Here is an 18,554-nt window from a genome sequence, read left to right as displayed (position 1 = left end):
GGAACAGGGCAGACCAAACTACCAAGCCAATTCTTTTACTGGAAAGGAAACAAGCTTCCGGGGACCGGTTTCTGGCATTACAGCCGTCTTCGGCCCGGCTTGCTTGAATCCTGATGGTGCAGTGAGCAAGGGACTCACATCTGAGCATACCCTTCCACGCTTATGGTGAACAAAACGATTCAGAAAAGGGGGTGGTGATGGACAGAGTATCTGAATTAAGCAGAACACTCCTACCCAGTCCAAAGATCAGGGCTTGATCCATCACCGTTTTTTAGCTAACTGCACCATCCCAGCTCAGAACCTGGCTACATGCAAATTGGTCTGTCCCTGGACCAGTGCATAATGGGAACAGGGCAGACCAAACTACCAAGCCAATTCTTTTACTGGAAAGGAAACAAGCTTCCGGTGACCGGTTTCTGGCATTACAGCCGTCTTCGGCCCGGCTTGCTTGAATCCTGATGGTGCAGTGAGCAAGGGACTCACATCTGAGCATACCCTTCCACGCTTATGGTGGACAAAACGATTCAGAAAAGGGGGTGGTGATGGACAGAGTATCTGAATTAAGCAGAACATTCCTACACAGTCCAAAGATCAGGGCTTGATCCATCACCGCTTTTTAGCTAACTGCACCATCCCAGCTCAGAACCTGGCTACATGCAAATTAGTCTGTCCCTGGCCCAGTGCATCATGGGAACAGGGCAGACCAAACTACCAAGCCAATTCTTTTACTGGAAAGGAAACAAGCTTCCGGGGACCGGTTTCTGCCATTACAGCCGTCTTCGGCCCGACTTGCTTGAATCCTGATTGTGCAGTGAGCAAGGGACTCACATCTGAGCATACCCTTCCACGCTTATGGTGGACAAAACGATTCAGAAAAGGGGGTGGTGATGGACAGAGTATCTGAATTAAGCAGAACACTCCTACCCAGTCCAAAGATCAGGGCTTGATCCATCACCGTTTTTTAGCTAACTGCACCATCCCAGCTCAGAACCTGGCTACATGCAAATTAGTCTGTCCCTGGCCCAGTGCATCATGGGAACAGGGCAGACCAAACTACCAAGCCAATTCTTTTACTGGAAAGGAAACAAGCTCCCGGGGACCGGTTTCTGGCATTACAGCCGTCTTCGGCCCGGCTTGCTTGAATCCTGATGGTGCAGTGAGCAAGGGACTCACATCTGAGCATACCCTTCCACGCTTATGGTGGACAAAACGATTCAGAAAAGGGGGTGGTGATGGACAGAGTATCTGAATTAAGCAGAACACTCCTACCCAATCCAAAGATCAGGGCTTGATCCATCACCGTTTTTTAGCTAACTGCACCATCCCAGCTCAGAACCTGGCTACATGCAAATTAGTCTGTCCCTGGCCCAGTGCATCATGGGAACAGGGCAGACCAAACTACCAAGCCAATTCTTTTACTGGAAAGGAAACAAGCTTCTGGGGACCTGTTTCTGGCATTACAGCCGTCTTCGGCCCGGCTTGCTTGAATCCTGATGGTGTAGTGAGCAAGGGACTCACATCTGAGCATACCCTTCCACGCTTATGGTGGACAAAACGATTCAGAAAAGGGGGTGGTGATGGACAGAGTATCTGAATTAAGCAGAACACTCCTACCCAGTCCAAAGTTCAGGGCTTGATCCATCACCGTTTTTCAGCTAACTGCACCATCCCAGCTCAGAACCTGGCTACATGCAAACTAGTTTGTCCCTGGCCCAGTGCATCATGGGAACAGGGCAGACCAAACTACCAAGCCAATTCTTTTACTGGAAAGGAAACAAGCTTCCGGGGACCTGTTTCTGCCATTACAGCCGTCTTCGGCCCGGCTTGCTTGAATCCTGATGGTGTAGTGAGCAAGGGACTCACATCTGAGCATACCCTTCCACGCTTATGGTGGACAAAACGATTCAGAAAAGGGGGTGGTGATGGACAGAGTATCTGAATTAAGCAGAACACTCCTACCCAGTCCAAAGATCAGGGCTTCATCCATCACCGTTTTTTAGCTAACTGCACCATCCCAGCTCAGAACCTGCCTACATGCAAATTAGTCTGTCCCTGGCCCAGTGCATCATGGGAACAGGGCAGACAAAACTACCAAGCCAATTCTTTTACTGGAAAGGAAACAAGCTTCCGGGGACCGGTTTCTGGCATTACAGACGTCTTCGGCCCGGCTTGCTTGAATCCTGATGGTGCAGTGAGCAAGGGACTCACATCTGAGCATACCCTTCCACGCTTATGGTGGACAAAACGATTCAGAAAAGGGGGTGGTGATGGACAGAGTATCTGAATTAAGCAGAACACTCCTACCCAGTCCAAAGATCAGGGCTTGATCCATCACCGTTTTTTTTAGCTAACTGCACCATCCCAGCTCAGAACCTGGCTACATGCAAATTGGTCTGTCCCTGGACCAGTGCATCATGGGAACAGGGCAGACCAAACTACCAAGCCAATTCTTTTACTGGAAAGGAAACAAGCTTCCGGTGAACGGTTTCTGGCATTACAGCCGTCTTCGGCCCGGCTTGCTTGAATCCTGATGTTGCAGTGAGCAAGGGACTCACATCTGAGCATACCCTTCCACGCTTATGGTGGACAAAACGATTCAGAAAAGGGGTTGGTGATGGACAGAGTATCTGAATTAAGCAGAACACTCCTACCCAGTCCAAAGATCAGGGCTTGATCCATCACCGTTTTTTAGCTAACTGCACCATCCCAGCTCAGAACCTGGCTACATGCAAAATTAGTCTGTCCCTGGCCCAGTGCATCATGGGAACAGGGCAGACCAAACTACCAAGCCAATTCTTTTACTGGAAAGGAAACAAGCTTCCGGGGACCAGTTACTGCCATTACAGCCGTCTTCGGCCCGGCTTGCTTGAATCCTGATGGTGCAGTGAGCAAGGGACTCACATCTGAGCATACCCTTCCACGCTTATGGTGGACAAAACGATTCAGAAAAGGGGGTGGTGATGGACAGAGTATCTGAATTAAGCAGAACACTGCTACCCAGTCCAAAGATCAGGGCTTCATCCATCACCGTTTTTTAGCTAACTGCACCATCCCAGCTCAGAACCTGGCTACATGCAAATTAGTCTGTCCCTGGCCCAGTGCATCATGGGAACAGGGCAGACCAAACTACCAAGCCAATTCTTTTACTGGAAAGGAAACAAGCTTCCGGGGACCGGTTTCTGGCATTACAGCCGTCTTCGGCCCGGCTTGCTTGAATCCTGATGGTGCAGTGAGCAAGGGACTCACATCTGAGCATACCCTTCCACGCTTATGGTGAACAAAACGATTCAGAAAAGGGGGTGGTGATGGACAGAGTATCTGAATTAAGCAGAACACTCCTACCCAGTCCAAAGATCAGGGCTTGATCCATCACCGTTTTTTAGCTAACTGCACCATCCCAGCTCAGAACCTGGCTACATGCAAATTGGTCTGTCCCTGGACCAGTGCATAATGGGAACAGGGCAGACCAAACTACCAAGCCAATTCTTTTACTGGAAAGGAAACAAGCTTCTGGTGACCGGTTTCTGGCATTACAGCCGTCTTCGGCCCGGCTTGCTTGAATCCTGATGGTGCAGTGAGCAAGGGACTCACATCTGAGCATACCCTTCCACGCTTATGGTGGACAAAACGATTCAGAAAAGGGGGTGGTGATGGACAGAGTATCTGAATTAAGCGGAACATTCCTACACAGTCCAAAGATCAGGGCTTGATCCATCACCGTTTTTTAGTTAACTGCACCATCCCAGCTCAGAACCTGGCTACATGCAAATTAGTCTGTCCCTGGCTCAGTGAATCATGGGAACAGGGCAGACCAAACTACCAAGCCAATTCTTTTACTGGAAAGGAAACAAGCTTCCGGGGACCGGTTTCTGCCATTACAGCCGTCTTCGGCCCGGCTTGCTTGAATCCTGATTGTGCAGTGAGCAAGGGACTCACATCTGAGCATACCCTTCCACGCTTATGGTGGACAAAACGATTCAGAAAAGGGGGTGGTGATGGACAGAGTATCTGAATTAAGCAGAACACTCCTACCCAGTCCAAAGATCAGGGCTTGATCCATCACCGTTTTTTAGCTAACTGCACCATCCCAGCTCAGAACCTGGCTACATGCAAATTAGTCTGTCCCTGGCCCAGTGCATCATGGGAACAGGGCAGACCAAACTACCAAGCCAATTCTTTTACTGCAAAGGAAACAAGCTCCCGGGGACCGGTTTCTGGCATTACAGCCGTCTTCGGCCCGGCTTGCTTGAATCCTGATGGTGCAGTGAGCAAGGGACTCACATCTGAGCATACCCTTCCACGCTTATGGTGGACAAACTGATTCAGAAAAGGGGGTGGTGATGGACAGAGTATCTGAATTAAGCAGAACACTCCTACCCAATCCAAAGATCAGGGCTTGATCCATCACCGGTTTTTAGCTAACTGCACCATCCCAGCTCAGAACCTGGCTACATGCAAATTAGTCTGTCCCTGCCCAGTGCATCATGGGAACAGGGCAGACCAAACTACCAAGCCAATTCTTTTACTGGAAAGGAAACAAGCTTCTGGGGACCTGTTTCTGGCATTACAGCCGTCTTCGGCCCGGCTTGCTTGAATCCTGATGGTGTAGTGAGCAAGGGACTCACATCTGAGCATACCCTTCCACGCTTATGGTGGACAAAACGATTCAGAAAAGGGGGTGGTGATGGACAGAGTATCTGAATTAAGCAGAACACTCCTACCCAGTCCAAAGATCAGGGCTTGATCCATCACCGTTTTTCAGCTAACTGCACCATCCCAGCTCAGAACCTGGCTACATGCAAATTAGTTTGTCCCTGGCCCAGTGCATCATGGGAACAGGGCAGACCAAACTACCAAGCCAATTCTTTTACTGGAAAGGAAACAAGCTTCTGGGGACCTGTTTCTGCCATTACAGCCGTCTTCGGCCCGGCTTGCTTGAATCCTGATGGTGTAGTGAGCAAGGGACTCACATCTGAGCATACCCTTCCACGCTTATGGTGGACAAAACGATTCAGAAAAGGGGGTGGTGATGGACAGAGTATCTGAATTAAGCAGAACACTCCTACCCAGTCCAAAGATCAGGGCTTCATCCATCACCGTTTTTTAGCTAACTGCACCATCCCAGCTCAGAACCTGCCTACATGCAAATTAGTCTGTCCCTGGCCCAGTGCATCATGGGAACAGGGCAGACAAAACTACCAAGCCAATTCTTTTACTGGAAAGGAAACAAGCTTCCCGGGACCGGTTTCTGGCATTACAGACGTCTTCGGCCCGGCTTGCTTGAATCCTGATGGTGCAGTGAGCAAGGGACTCAGATCTGAGCATACCCTTCCACGCTTAGGGTGGACAAAATGATTCAGAAAAGGGGGTGGTGATGGACAGAGTATCTGAATTAAGCAGAACACTCCTACCCAGTCCAAAGATCAGGGCTTGATCCATCACCGTTTTTTTAGCTAACTGCACCATCCCAGCTCAGAACCTGGCTACATGCAAATTGGTCTGTCCCTGGACCAGTGCATCATGGGAACAGGGCAGACCAAACTACCAAGCCAATTCTTTTACTGGAAAGGAAACAAGCTTCCGGTGAACGGTTTCTGGCATTACAGCCGTCTTCGGCCCGGCTTGCTTGAATCCTGATGGTGCAGTGAGCAAGGGACTCACATCTGAGCATACCCTTCCACGCTTATGGTGGACAAAACGATTCAGAAAAGGGGGTGGTGATGGACAGAGTATCTGAATTAAGCAGAACACTCCTACCCAGTCCAAAGATCAGGGCTTGATCCATCACCGTTTTTTAGCTAACTGCACCATCCCAGCTCAGAACCTGGCTACATGCAAATTAGTCTGTCCCTGGCCCAGTGCATCATGGGAACAGGGCAGACCCAACTACCAAGCCAATTCTTTTACTGGAAAGGAAACAAGCTTCCGGGGACCGGTTTCTGCCATTACAGCCGTCTTCGGCCCGGCTTGCTTGAATCCTGATGGTGCAGTGAGCAAGGGACTCACATCTGAGCATACCCTTCCACGCTTATGGTGGACAAAACGATTCAGAAAAGGGGGTGGTGATGGACAGAGTATCTGAATTAAGCAGAACACTCCTACCCAGTCCAATGATCAGGGCTTGATCCATCACCGCTTTTTAGCTAACTGCACCATCCCAGCTCAGAACCTGGCTACATGCAAAATTAGTCTGTCCCTGGCCCAGTGCATCATGGGAACAGGGCAGACCAAACTACCAAGCCAATTCTTTTACTGGAAAGGAAACAAGCTTCCGGGGACCGGTTTCTGCCTTTACAGCCGTCTTCGGCCCGACTTGCTTGAATCCTGATGGTGCAGTGAGCAAGGGACTCACATCTGAGCATACCCTTCCACGCTTATGGTGGACAAAACGATTCAGAAAAGGGGGTGGTGATGGACAGAGTATCTTAATTAAGCAGAACACTCCTACCCAGTCCAAAGATCAGGGCTTGATCCATCACCGTTTTTCAGCTAACTGCACCATCCCAGCTCAGAACCTGGCTACATGCAAATTGGTCTGTCCCTGGACCAGTGCATCATGGGAACAGGGCAGACCAAACTACCAAGCCAATTCTTTTACTGGAAAGGAAACAAGCTTCCGGTGAACGGTTTCTGGCATTACAGCCGTCTTCGGCCCGGCTTGCTTGAATCCTGATGGTGCAGTGAGCAAGGGACTCACATCTGAGCATACCCTTCCACGCTTATGGTGGACAAAACGATTCAGAAAAGGGGGTGGTGATGGACAGAGTATCTGAATTAAGCAGAACACTCCTACCCAGTCCAAAGATCAGGGCTTGATCCATCACCGTTTTTTAGCTAACTGCACCATCCCAGCTCAGAACCTGGCTACATGCAAATTAGTCTGTCCCTGGCCCAGTGCATCATGGGAACAGGGCAGACCCAACTACCAAGCCAATTCTTTTACTGGAAAGGAAACAAGCTTCCGGGGACCGGTTTCTGCCATTACAGCCGTCTTCGGCCCGGCTTGCTTGAATCCTGATGGTGCAGTGAGCAAGGGACTCACATCTGAGCATACCCTTCCACGCTTATGGTGGACAAAACGATTCAGAAAAGGGGGTGGTGATGGACAGAGTATCTGAATTAAGCAGAACACTCCTACCCAGTCCAATGATCAGGGCTTGATCCATCACCGCTTTTTAGCTAACTGCACCATCCCAGCTCAGAACCTGGCTACATGAAAAATTAGTCTGTCCCTGGCCCAGTGCATCATGGGAACAGGGCAGACCAAACTACCAAGCCAATTCTTTTACTGGAAAGGAAACAAGCTTCCGGGGACCGGTTTCTGCCTTTACAGCCGTCTTCGGCCCGACTTGCTTGAATCCTGATGGTGCAGTGAGCAAGGGACTCACATCTGAGCATACCCTTCCACGCTTATGGTGGACAAAACGATTCAGAAAAGGGGGTGGTGATGGACAGAGTATCTTAATTAAGCAGAACACTCCTACCCAGTCCAAAGATCAGGGCTTGATCCATCACCGTTTTTCAGCTAACTGCACCATCCCAGCTCAGAACCTGGCTACATGCAAATTAGTCTGTCCCTGGCCCAGTGTATCATGGGAACAGGGCAGACCAAACTACGTAGCCAATTCTTTTACTGGAAAGGAAACAAGCTCCCGGGGACCAGTTTCTGGCATTACAGCCGTCTTCGGCCCGGCTTGCTTGAATCCTGATGGTGCAGTGAGCAAGGGACTCACATCTGAGCATACCCTTCCACGCTTATGGTGGACAAAACGATTCAGAAAAGGGGGTGGTGATGGACAGAGTATCTGAATTAAGCAGAACACTCCTACCCAATCCAAAGATCAGGGCTTTTTAGCTAACTGCACCATCCCAGCTCAGAACCTGGCTACATGCAAATTAGTCTGTCCCTGGCCCAGTGCATCATGGGAACAGGGCAGACCAAACTACCAAGCCAATTCTTTTACTGGAAAGGAAACAAGCTTCTGGGGACCTGTTTCTGGCATTACAGCCGTCTTCGGCCCGGCTTGCTTGAATCCTGATGGTGTAGTGAGCAAGGGACTCACATCTGAGCATACCCTTCCACGCTTATGGTGGACAAAACGATTCAGAAAAGGGGGTGGTGATGGACAGAGTATCTGAATTAAGCAGAACACTCCTACCCAGTCCAAAGATCAGGGCTTGATCCATCACCGTTTTTCAGCTAACTGCACCATCCCAGCTCAGAACCTGGCTACATGCAAATTAGTCTGTCCCTGGCCCAGTGCATCATGGGAACAGGGCAGACCAAACTACCAAGCCAATTCTTTTACTGGAAAGGAAACAAGCTTCCGGGGACCTGTTTCTGCCATTACAGCCGTCTTCGGCCCGGCTTGCTTGAATCCTGATGGTGTAGTGAGCAAGGGACTCACATCTGAGCATACCCTTCCACGCTTATGGTGGACAAAACGATTCAGAAAAGGGGGTGGTGATGGACAGAGTATCTGAATTAAGCAGAACACTCCTACCCAGTCCAAAGATCAGGGCTTGATCCATCACCGTTTTTTTAGCTAACTGCACCATCCCAGCTCAGAACCTGGCTACATGCAAATTGGTCTGTCCCTGGACCAGTGCGTCATGGGAACAGGGCAGACCAAACTACCAAGCCAATTCTTTTACTGGAAAGGAAACAAGCTTCCGGTGAACGGTTTCTGGCATTACAGCCGTCTTCGGCCCGGCTTGCTTGAATCCTGATGGTGCAGTGAGCAAGGGACTCACATCTGAGCATACCCTTCCACGCTTATGGTGGACAAAACGATTCAGAAAAGGGGGTGGTGATGGACAGAGTATCCGAATTAAGCAGAACACTGCTACCCAGTCCAAAGATCAGGGCTTGATCCATCACCGTTTTTTAGCTAACTGCACCATCCCAGCTCAGAACCTGGCTACATGCAAATTAGTCTGTCCCTGGCCCAGTGCATCATGGGAACAGGGCAGACCAAACTACCAAGCCAATTCTTTTACTGGAAAGGAAACAAGCTTCCGGGGACCGGTTTCTGCCATTACAGCCGTCTTCGGCCCGGCTTGCTTGAATCCTGATGGTGCAGTGAGCAAGGGACTCACATCTGAGCATACCCTTCCACGCTTATGGTGGACAAAACGATTCAGAAAAGGGGGTGGTGATGGACAGAGTATCTGAATTAAGCAGAACACTCCTACCCAGTCCAATGATCAGGGCTTGATCCATCACCGCTTTTTAGCTAACTGCACCATCCCAGCTCAGAACCTGGCTACATGCAAAATTAGTCTGTCCCTGGCCCAGTGCATCATGGGAACAGGGCAGACCAAACTACCAAGCCAATTCTTTTACTGGAAAGGAAACAAGCTTCCGGGGACCGGTTTCTGCCTTTACAGCCGTCTTCGGCCCGACTTGCTTGAATCCTGATGGTGCAGTGAGCAAGGGACTCACATCTGAGCATACCCTTCCACGCTTATGGTGGACAAAACGATTCAGAAAAGGGGGTGGTGATGGACAGAGTATCTTAATTAAGCAGAACACTCCTACCCAGTCCAAAGATCAGGGCTTGATCCATCACCGTTTTTTAGCTAACTGCACCATCCCAGCTCAGAACCTGGCTACATGCAAATTAGTCTGTCCCTGGCCCAGTGTATCATGGGAACAGGGCAGACCAAACTACGTAGCCAATTCTTTTACTGGAAAGGAAACAAGCTCCCGGGGACCGGTTTCTGGCATTACAGCCGTCTTCGGCCCGGCTTGCTTGAATCCTGATGGTGCAGTGAGCAAGGGACTCACATCTGAGCATACCCTTCCATGCTTATGGTGGACAAAACGATTCAGAAAAGGGGGTGGTGATGGACAGAGTATCTGAATTAAGCAGAACACTCCTACCCAATCCAAAGATCAGGGCTTGATCCATCACCGTTTTTTAGCTAACTGCACCATCCCAGCTCAGAACCTGGCTACATGCAAATTAGTCTGTCACTGGCCCAGTGCATCATGGGAACAGGGCAGACCAAACTACCAAGCCAATTCTTGTACTGGAAAGGAAACAAGCTTCTGGGGACCTGTTTCTGGCATTACAGCCGTCTTCGGCCCGGCTTGCTTGAATCCTGATGGTGTAGTGAGCAAGGGACTCACATCTGAGCATACCCTTCCACATTTATGGTGGACAAAACGATTTAGAAAAGGGGGTGGTGATGGACAGAGTATCTGAATTAAGCAGAATACTCCTACCCAGTCCAAAGATCAGGGCTTGATCCATCACCGTTTTTCAGCTAACTGCACCATCCCAGCTCAGAACCTGGCTACATGCAAATTAGTCTGACCCTGGCCCAGTGCATCATGGGAACAGGGCAGACCAAACTACCAAGCCAATTCTTTTACTGGAAAGGAAACAAGCTTCCGGGGACCTGTTTCTGCCATTACAGCCGTCTTCGGCCCGGCTTGCTTGAATCCTGATGGTGTAGTGAGCAAGGGACTCACATCTGAGCATACCCTTCCACGCTTATGGTAGACAAAACGATTCAGAAAAGGGGGTGGTGATGGACAGAGTATCTGAATTAAGCAGAACACTCCTACCCAGTCCAAAGATCAGGGCTTCATCCATCACCGTTTTTTAGCTAATTGCACCATCCCAGCTCAGAACCTGCCTACATGCAAATTAGTCTGTCCCTGGCCCAGTGCATCATGGGAACAGGGCAGACAAAACTACCAAGCCAATTCTTTTACTGGAAAGGAAACAAGCTTCCGGGGACCGGTTTCTGGCATTACAGACGTCTTCGGCCCGGCTTGCTTGAATCCTGATGGTGCAGTGAGCAAGGGACTCACATCTGAGCATACCCTTCCACGCTTATGGTGGACAAAACGATTCAGAAAAGGGGGTGGTGATGGACAGAGTATCTGAATTAAGCAGAACACTCCTACCCAGTCCAAAGATCAGGGCTTGATCCATCACCGTTTTTTAGCTAACTGCACCATCCCAGCTCAGAACCTGGCTACATGCAAATTAGTCTGTCCCTGGCCCAGTGCATCATGGGAACAGGGCAAACCAAACTACCAAGCCAATTCTTTTACTGGAAAGGAAACAAGCTTCCGGGGACCGGTTTCTGCCATTACAGCCGTCTTCGGCCCGGCTTGCTTGAATCCTGATGGTGCAGTGAGCAAGGGACTCACATCTGAGCATACCCTTCCACGCTTATTGTGGACAAAATGATTCAGAAAAGGGGGTGGTGATGGACAGAGTATCTGAATTAAGCAGAACACTCCTACCCAGTCCAATGATCAGGGCTTGATCCATCACCGCTTTTTAGCTAACTGCACCATCCCAGCTCAGAACCTGGCTACATGCAAAATTAGTCTGTCCCTGGCCCAGTGCATCATGGGAACAGGGCAGACCAAACTACCACACCAATTCTTTTACTGGAAAGAAAACAAGCTTCCGGGGACCGGTATCTGGCATTACAGCCGTCTTCGGCCCGGCTTGCTTGAATCCTGATGGTGCAGTGAGCAAGGGACTCACATCTGAGCATACCCTTCCACGCTTATGGTGGACAAAACGATTCAGAAAATGGGGTGGTGATGGACAGAGTATCTGAATTAAGCAGAACACTCCTACCCAGTCCAAAGATCAGGGCTTGATCCATCACCGTTTTTTAGCTAACTGCACCATCCCGCTCAGAACCTGGCTACATGCAAATTAGTCTGTCCCTGGCCCAGTGCATCATAGGAACAGGGCAGACCAAACTACCAAGCCAATTCATTTACTGGAAAGGAAACAAGCTTCCGGGGACCGGTTTCTGGCATTACAGCCGTCTTCGGCCCGGCTTGCTTGAATCCTGATGTTGCAGTGAGCAAGGGACTCACATCTGAGCATACCCTTCCACGCTTATGGTGGACAAAACGATTCAGAAAAGGGGTTGGTGATGGACAGAGTATCTGAATTAAGCAGAACACTCCTACCCAGTCCAAAGATCAGGGCTTGATCCATCACCGTTTTTTAGCTAACTGCACCATCCCAGCTCAGAACCTGGCTACATGCAAAATTAGTCTGTCCCTGGCCCAGTGCATCATGGGAACAGGGCAGACCAAACTACCAAGCCAATTCTTTTACTGGAAAGGAAACAAGCTTCCGGGGACCAGTTACTGCCATTACAGCCGTCTTCGGCCCGGCTTGCTTGAATCCTGATGGTGCAGTGAGCAAGGGACTCACATCTGAGCATACCCTTCCACGCTTATGGTGGACAAAACGATTCAGAAAAGGGGGTGGTGATGGACAGAGTATCTGAATTAAGCAGAACACTGCTACCCAGTCCAAAGATCAGGGCTTCATCCATCACCGTTTTTTAGCTAACTGCACCATCCCAGCTCAGAACCTGGCTACATGCAAATTAGTCTGTCCCTGGCCCAGTGCATCATGGGAACAGGGCAGACCAAACTATCAAGCCAATTCTTTTACTGGAAAGGAAACAAGCTTCCGGGGACCGGTTTCTGGCATTACAGCCGTCTTCGGCCCGGCTTGCTTGAATCCTGATGGTGCAGTGAGCAAGGGACTCACATCTGAGCATACCCTTCCACGCTTATGGTGAACAAAACGATTCAGAAAAGGGGGTGGTGATGGACAGAGTATCTGAATTAAGCAGAACACTCCTACCCAGTCCAAAGATCAGGGCTTGATCCATCACTGTTTTTTAGCTAACTGCACCATCCCAGCTCAGAACCTGGCTACATGCAAATTGGTCTGTCCCTGGACCAGTGCATAATGGGAACAGGGCAGACCAAACTACCAAGCCAATTCTTTTACTGGAAAGGAAACAAGCTTCCGGTGACCGGTTTCTGGCATTACAGCCGTCTTCGGCCCGGCTTGCTTGAATCCTGATGGTGCAGTGAGCAAGGGACTCACATCTGAGCATACCCTTCCACGCTTATGGTGGACAAAACGATTCAGAAAAGGGGGTGGTGATGGACAGAGTATCTGAATTAAGCAGAACATTCCTACACAGTCCAAAGATCAGGGCTTGATCCATCACCGTTTTTTAGCTAACTGCACCATCCCAGCTCAGAACCTGGCTACATGCAAATTAGTCTGTCCCTGGCCCAGTGCATCATGGGAACAGGGCAGACCAAACTACCAAGCCAATTCTTTTACTGGAAAGGAAACAAGCTTCCGGGGACCGGTTTCTGCCATTACAGCCGTCTTCGGCCCGGCTTGCTTGAATCCTGATTGTGCAGTGAGCAAGGGACTCACATCTGAGCATACCCTTCCACGCTTATGGTGGACAAAACGATTCAGAAAAGGGGGTGGTGATGGACAGAGTATCTGAATTAAGCAGAACACTCCTACCCAGTCCAAAGATCAGGGCTTGATCCATCACCGTTTTTTAGCTAACTGCACCATCTCAGCTCAGAACCTGGCTACATGCAAATTAGTCTGTCCCTGGCCCAGTGCATCATGGGAACAGGGCAGACCAAACTACCAAGCCAATTCTTTTACTGGAAAGGAAACAAGCTCCCGGGGACCGGTTTCTGGCATTACAGCCGTCTTCGGCCCGGCTTGCTTGAATCCTGATGGTGCAGTGAGCAAGGGACTCACATCTGAGCATACCCTTCCACGCTTATGGTGGACAAAACGATTCAGAAAAGGGGGTGGTGATGGACAGAGTATCTGAATTAAGCAGAACACTCCTACCCAATCCAAAGATCAGGGCTTGATCCATCACCGTTTTTTAGCTAACTGCACCATCCCAGCTCAGAACCTGGCTACATGTAAATTAGTCTGTCCCTGGCCCAGTGCATCATGGGAACAGGGCAGACCAAACTACCAAGCCAATTCTTTTACTGGAAAGGAAACAAGCTTCTGGGGACCTGTTTCTGGCATTACAGCCGTCTTCGGCCCGGCTTGCTTGAATCCTGATGGTGTAGTGAGCAAGGGACTCACATCTGAGCATACCCTTCCACGCTTATGGTGAACAAAACGATTCAGAAAAGGGGGTGGTGATGGACAGAGTATCTGAATTAAGCAGAACACTCCTACCCAGTCCAAAGATCAGGGCTTGATCCATCACCGTTTTTTAGCTAACTGCACCATCCCAGCTCAGAACCTGGCTACATGCAAATTGGTCTGTCCCTGGACCAGTGCATAATGGGAACAGGGCAGACCAAACTACCAAGCCAATTCTTTTACTGGAAAGGAAACAAGCTTCTGGTGACCGGTTTCTGGGATTACAGCCGTCTTCGGCCCGGCTTGCTTGAATCCTGATGGTGCAGTGAGCAAGGGACTCACATCTGAGCATACCCTTCCACGCTTATGGTGGACAAAACGATTCAGAAAAGGGGGTGGTGATGGACAGAGTATCTGAATTAAGCAGAACATTCCTACACAGTCCAAAGATCAGGGCTTGATCCATCACCGTTTTTTAGCTAACTGCACCATCCCAGCTCAGAACCTGGCTACATACAAATTAGTCTGTCCCTGGCTCAGTGCATCATGGGAACAGGGCAGACCAAACTACCAAGCCAATTCTTTTACTGGAAAGGAAACAAGCTTCCGGGGACCGGTTTCTGCCATTACAGCCGTCTTCGGCCCGGCTTGCTTGAATCCTGATGGTGCAGTGAGCAAGGGACTCACATCTGAGCATACCCTTCCACGCTTATGGTGAACAAAACGATTCAGAAAAGGGGGTGGTGATGGACAGAGTATCTGAATTAAGCAGAACACTCCTACCCAGTCCAAAGATCAGGGCTTGATCCATCACCGTTTTTTAGCTAACTGCACCATCCCAGCTCAGAACCTGGCTACATGCAAATTGGTCTGTCCCTGGACCAGTGCATAATGGGAACAGGGCAGACCAAACTACCAAGCCAATTCTTTTACTGGAAAGGAAACAAGCTTCTGGTGACCGGTTTCTGGCATTACAGCCGTCTTCGGCCCGGCTTGCTTGAATCCTGATGGTGCAGTGAGCAAGGGACTCACATCTGAGCATACCCTTCCACGCTTATGGTGGACAAAACGATTCAGAAAAGGGGGTGGTGATGGACAGAGTATCTGAATTAAGCAGAACATTCCTACACAGTCCAAAGATCAGGGCTTGATCCATCACCGTTTTTTAGCTAACTGCACCATCCCAGCTCAGAACCTGGCTACATGCAAATTAGTCTGTCCCTGGCTCAGTGCATCATGGGAACAGGGCAGACCAAACTACCAAGCCAATTCTTTTACTGGAAAGGAAACAAGCTTCCGGGGACCGGTTTCTGCCATTACAGCCGTCTTCGGCCCGGCTTGCTTGAATCCTGATTGTGCAGTGAGCAAGGGACTCACATCTGAGCATACCCTTCCACGCTTATGGTGGACAAAACGATTCAGAAAAGGGGGTGGTGATGGACAGAGTATCTGAATTAAGCAGAACACTCCTACCCAGTCCAAAGATCAGGGCTTGATCCATCACCGTTTTTTAGCTAACTGCACCATCCCAGCTCAGAACCTGGCTACATGCAAATTAGTCTGTCCCTGGCCCAGTGCATCATGGGAACAGGGCAGATCAAACTACCAAGCCAATTCTTTTACTGGAAAGGAAACAAGCTTCCGGGGACCGGTATCTGGCATTACAGCCGTCTTCGGCCCGGCTTGCTTGAATCCTGATGGTGCAGTGAGCAAGGGACTCACATCTGAGCATACCCTTCCACGCTTATGGTGGACAAAACGATTCAGAAAATGGGGTGGTGATGGACAGAGTATCTGAATTAAGCAGAACACTCCTACCCAGTCCAAAGATCAGGGCTTGATCCATCACCGTTTTTTAGCTAACTGCACCATCCCGCTCAGAACCTGGCTACATTCAAATTAGTCTGTCCCTGGCCCAGTGCATCATAGGAACAGGGCAGACCAAACTACCAAGCCAATTCATTTACTGGAAAGGAAACAAGCTTCCGGGGACCGGTTTCTGGCATTACAGCCGTCTTCGGCCCGGCTTGCTTGAATCCTGATGTTGCAGTGAGCAAGGGACTCACATCTGAGCATACCCTTCCACGCTTATGGTGGACAAAACGATTCAGAAAAGGGGTTGGTGATGGACAGAGTATCTGAATTAAGCAGAACACTCCTACCCAGTCCAAAGATCAGGGCTTGATCCATCACCGTTTTTTAGCTAACTGCACCATCCCAGCTCAGAACCTGGCTACATGCAAATTAGTCTGTCCCTGGCCCAGTGCATCATGGGAACAGGGCAGACCAAACTACCAAGCCAATTCTTTTACTGGAAAGGAAACAAGCTTCCGGGGACCGGTTTCTGGCATTACAGCCGTCTTAGGCCCGGCTTGCTTTAATCCTGATGGTGCAGTGAGCAAGGGACTCACATCTGAGCATACCCTTCCACGCTTATGGTGAACAAAACGATTCAGAAAAGGGGGTGGTGATGGACAGAGTATCTGAATTAAGCAGAACACTCCTACCCAGTCCAAAGATCAGGGCTTGATCCATCACCGTTTTTTAGCTAACTGCACCATCCCAGCTCAGAACCTGGCTACATGCAAATTGGTCTGTCCCTGGACCAGTGCATAATGGGAACAGGGCAGACCAAACTACCAAGCCAATTCTTTTACTGGAAAGGAAACAAGCTTCTGGTGACCGGTTTCTGGCATTACAGCCGTCTTCGGCCCGGCTTGCTTGAATCCTGATGGTGCAGTGAGCAAGGGACTCACATCTGAGCATACCCTTCCACGCTTATGGTGGACAAAACGATTCAGAAAAGGGGGTGGTGATGGACAGAGTATCTGAATTAAGCAGAACATTGCTACACAGTCCAAAGATCAGGGCTTGATCCATCACCGTTTTTTAGCTAACTGCACCATCTCAGCTCAGAACCTGGCTACATGCAAATTAGTCTGTCCCTGGCTCAGTGCATCATGGGAACAGGGCAGACCAAACTACCAAGCCAATTCTTTTACTGGAAAGGAAACAAGCTTCCGGGGACCGGTTTCTGCCATTACAGCCGTCTTCGGCCCGGCTTGCTTGAATCCTGATTGTGCAGTGAGCAAGGGACTCACTTCTGAGCATACCCTTCCACGCTTATGGTGGACAAAACGATTCAGAAAAGGGGGTGGTGATGGACGGAGTATCTGAATTAAGCAGAACACTCCTACCCAGTCCAAAGATCAGGGCTTGATCCATCACCGTTTTTTAGCTAACTGCACCATCCCAGCTCAGAACCTGGCTACATGCAAATTAGTCTGTCCCTGGCCCAGTGCATCATGGGAACAGGGCAGACCAAACTACCAAGCCAATTCTTTTACTGGAAAGGAAACAAGCTCCCGGGGACCGGTTTCTGGCATTACAGCCGTCTTCGGCCCGGCTTGCTTGAATCCTGATGGTGCAGTGAGCAAGGGACTCACATCTGAGCATACCCTTCCACGCTTATGGTGGACAAAACGATTCAGAAAAGGGGGTGGTGATGGACAGAGTATCTGAATTAAGCAGAACACTCCTACCCAATCCAAAGATCAGGGCTTGATCCATCACCGGTTTTTAGCTAACTGCACCATCCCAGCTCAGAACCTGGCTACATGCAAATTAGTCTGTCCCTGGCCCAGTGCATCATGGGAACAGGGCAGACCAAACTACCAAGCCAATTCTTTTACTGGAAAGGAAACAAGCTTCTGAGGACCTGTTTCTGGCATTACAGCCGTCTTCGGCCCGGCTTGCTTGAATCCTGATGGTGTAGTGAGCAAGGGACTCACATCTGAGCATACCCTTCCACGCTTATGGTGGACAAAACGATTCAGAAAAGGGGGTGGTGATGGACAGAGTATCTGAATTAAGCAGAACACTCCTACCCAGTCCAAAGATCAGGGCTTGATCCATCACCGTTTTTCAGCTAACTGCACCATCCCAGCTCAGAACCTGGCTACATGCAAATTAGTTTGTCCCTGGCCCAGTGCATCATGGGAACAGGGCAGACCAAACTACCAAGCCAATTCTTTTACTGGAAAGGAAACAAGCTTCTGGGGACCTGTTTCTGCCATTACAGCCGTCTTCGGCCCGGCTTGCTTGAATCCTGATGGTGTAGTGAGCAAGGGACTCACATCTGAGCATACCCTTCCACGCTTATGGTGGACAAAACGATTCAGAAAAGGGGGTGGTGATGGACAGAGTATCTGAATTAAGCAGAACACTCCTACCCAGTCCAAAGATCAGGGCTTCATCCATCACCGTTTTTTAGCTAACTGCACCATCCCAGCTCAGAACCTGCCTACATGCAAATTAGTCTGTCCCTGGCCCAGTGCATCATGGGAACAGGGCAGACAAAACTACCATGCCAATTCTTTTGCTGGAAAGGAAACAAGCTTCCCCGGACCGGTTTCTGGCATTACAGACGTCTTCGGCCCGGCTTGCTTGAATCCTGATGGTGCAGTGAGCAAGGGACTCACATCTGAGCATACCCTTCCACGCTTATGGTGGACAAAACGATTCAGAAAAGGGGGTGGTGATGGACAGAGTATCTGAATTAAGCAGAACACTCCTACCCAGTCCAAAGATCAGGGCTTGATCCATCACCGTTTTTTTAGC

This window comes from Lissotriton vulgaris, chromosome 12 (assembly GCF_964263255.1).
Source record: "Lissotriton vulgaris chromosome 12, aLisVul1.2, whole genome shotgun sequence".
NCBI lineage: Eukaryota > Metazoa > Chordata > Amphibia > Caudata > Salamandridae > Lissotriton > Lissotriton vulgaris.
The sequence above is the reverse complement of the archived record's forward strand: the minus strand, read 5'-3'. Positions refer to the sequence as shown.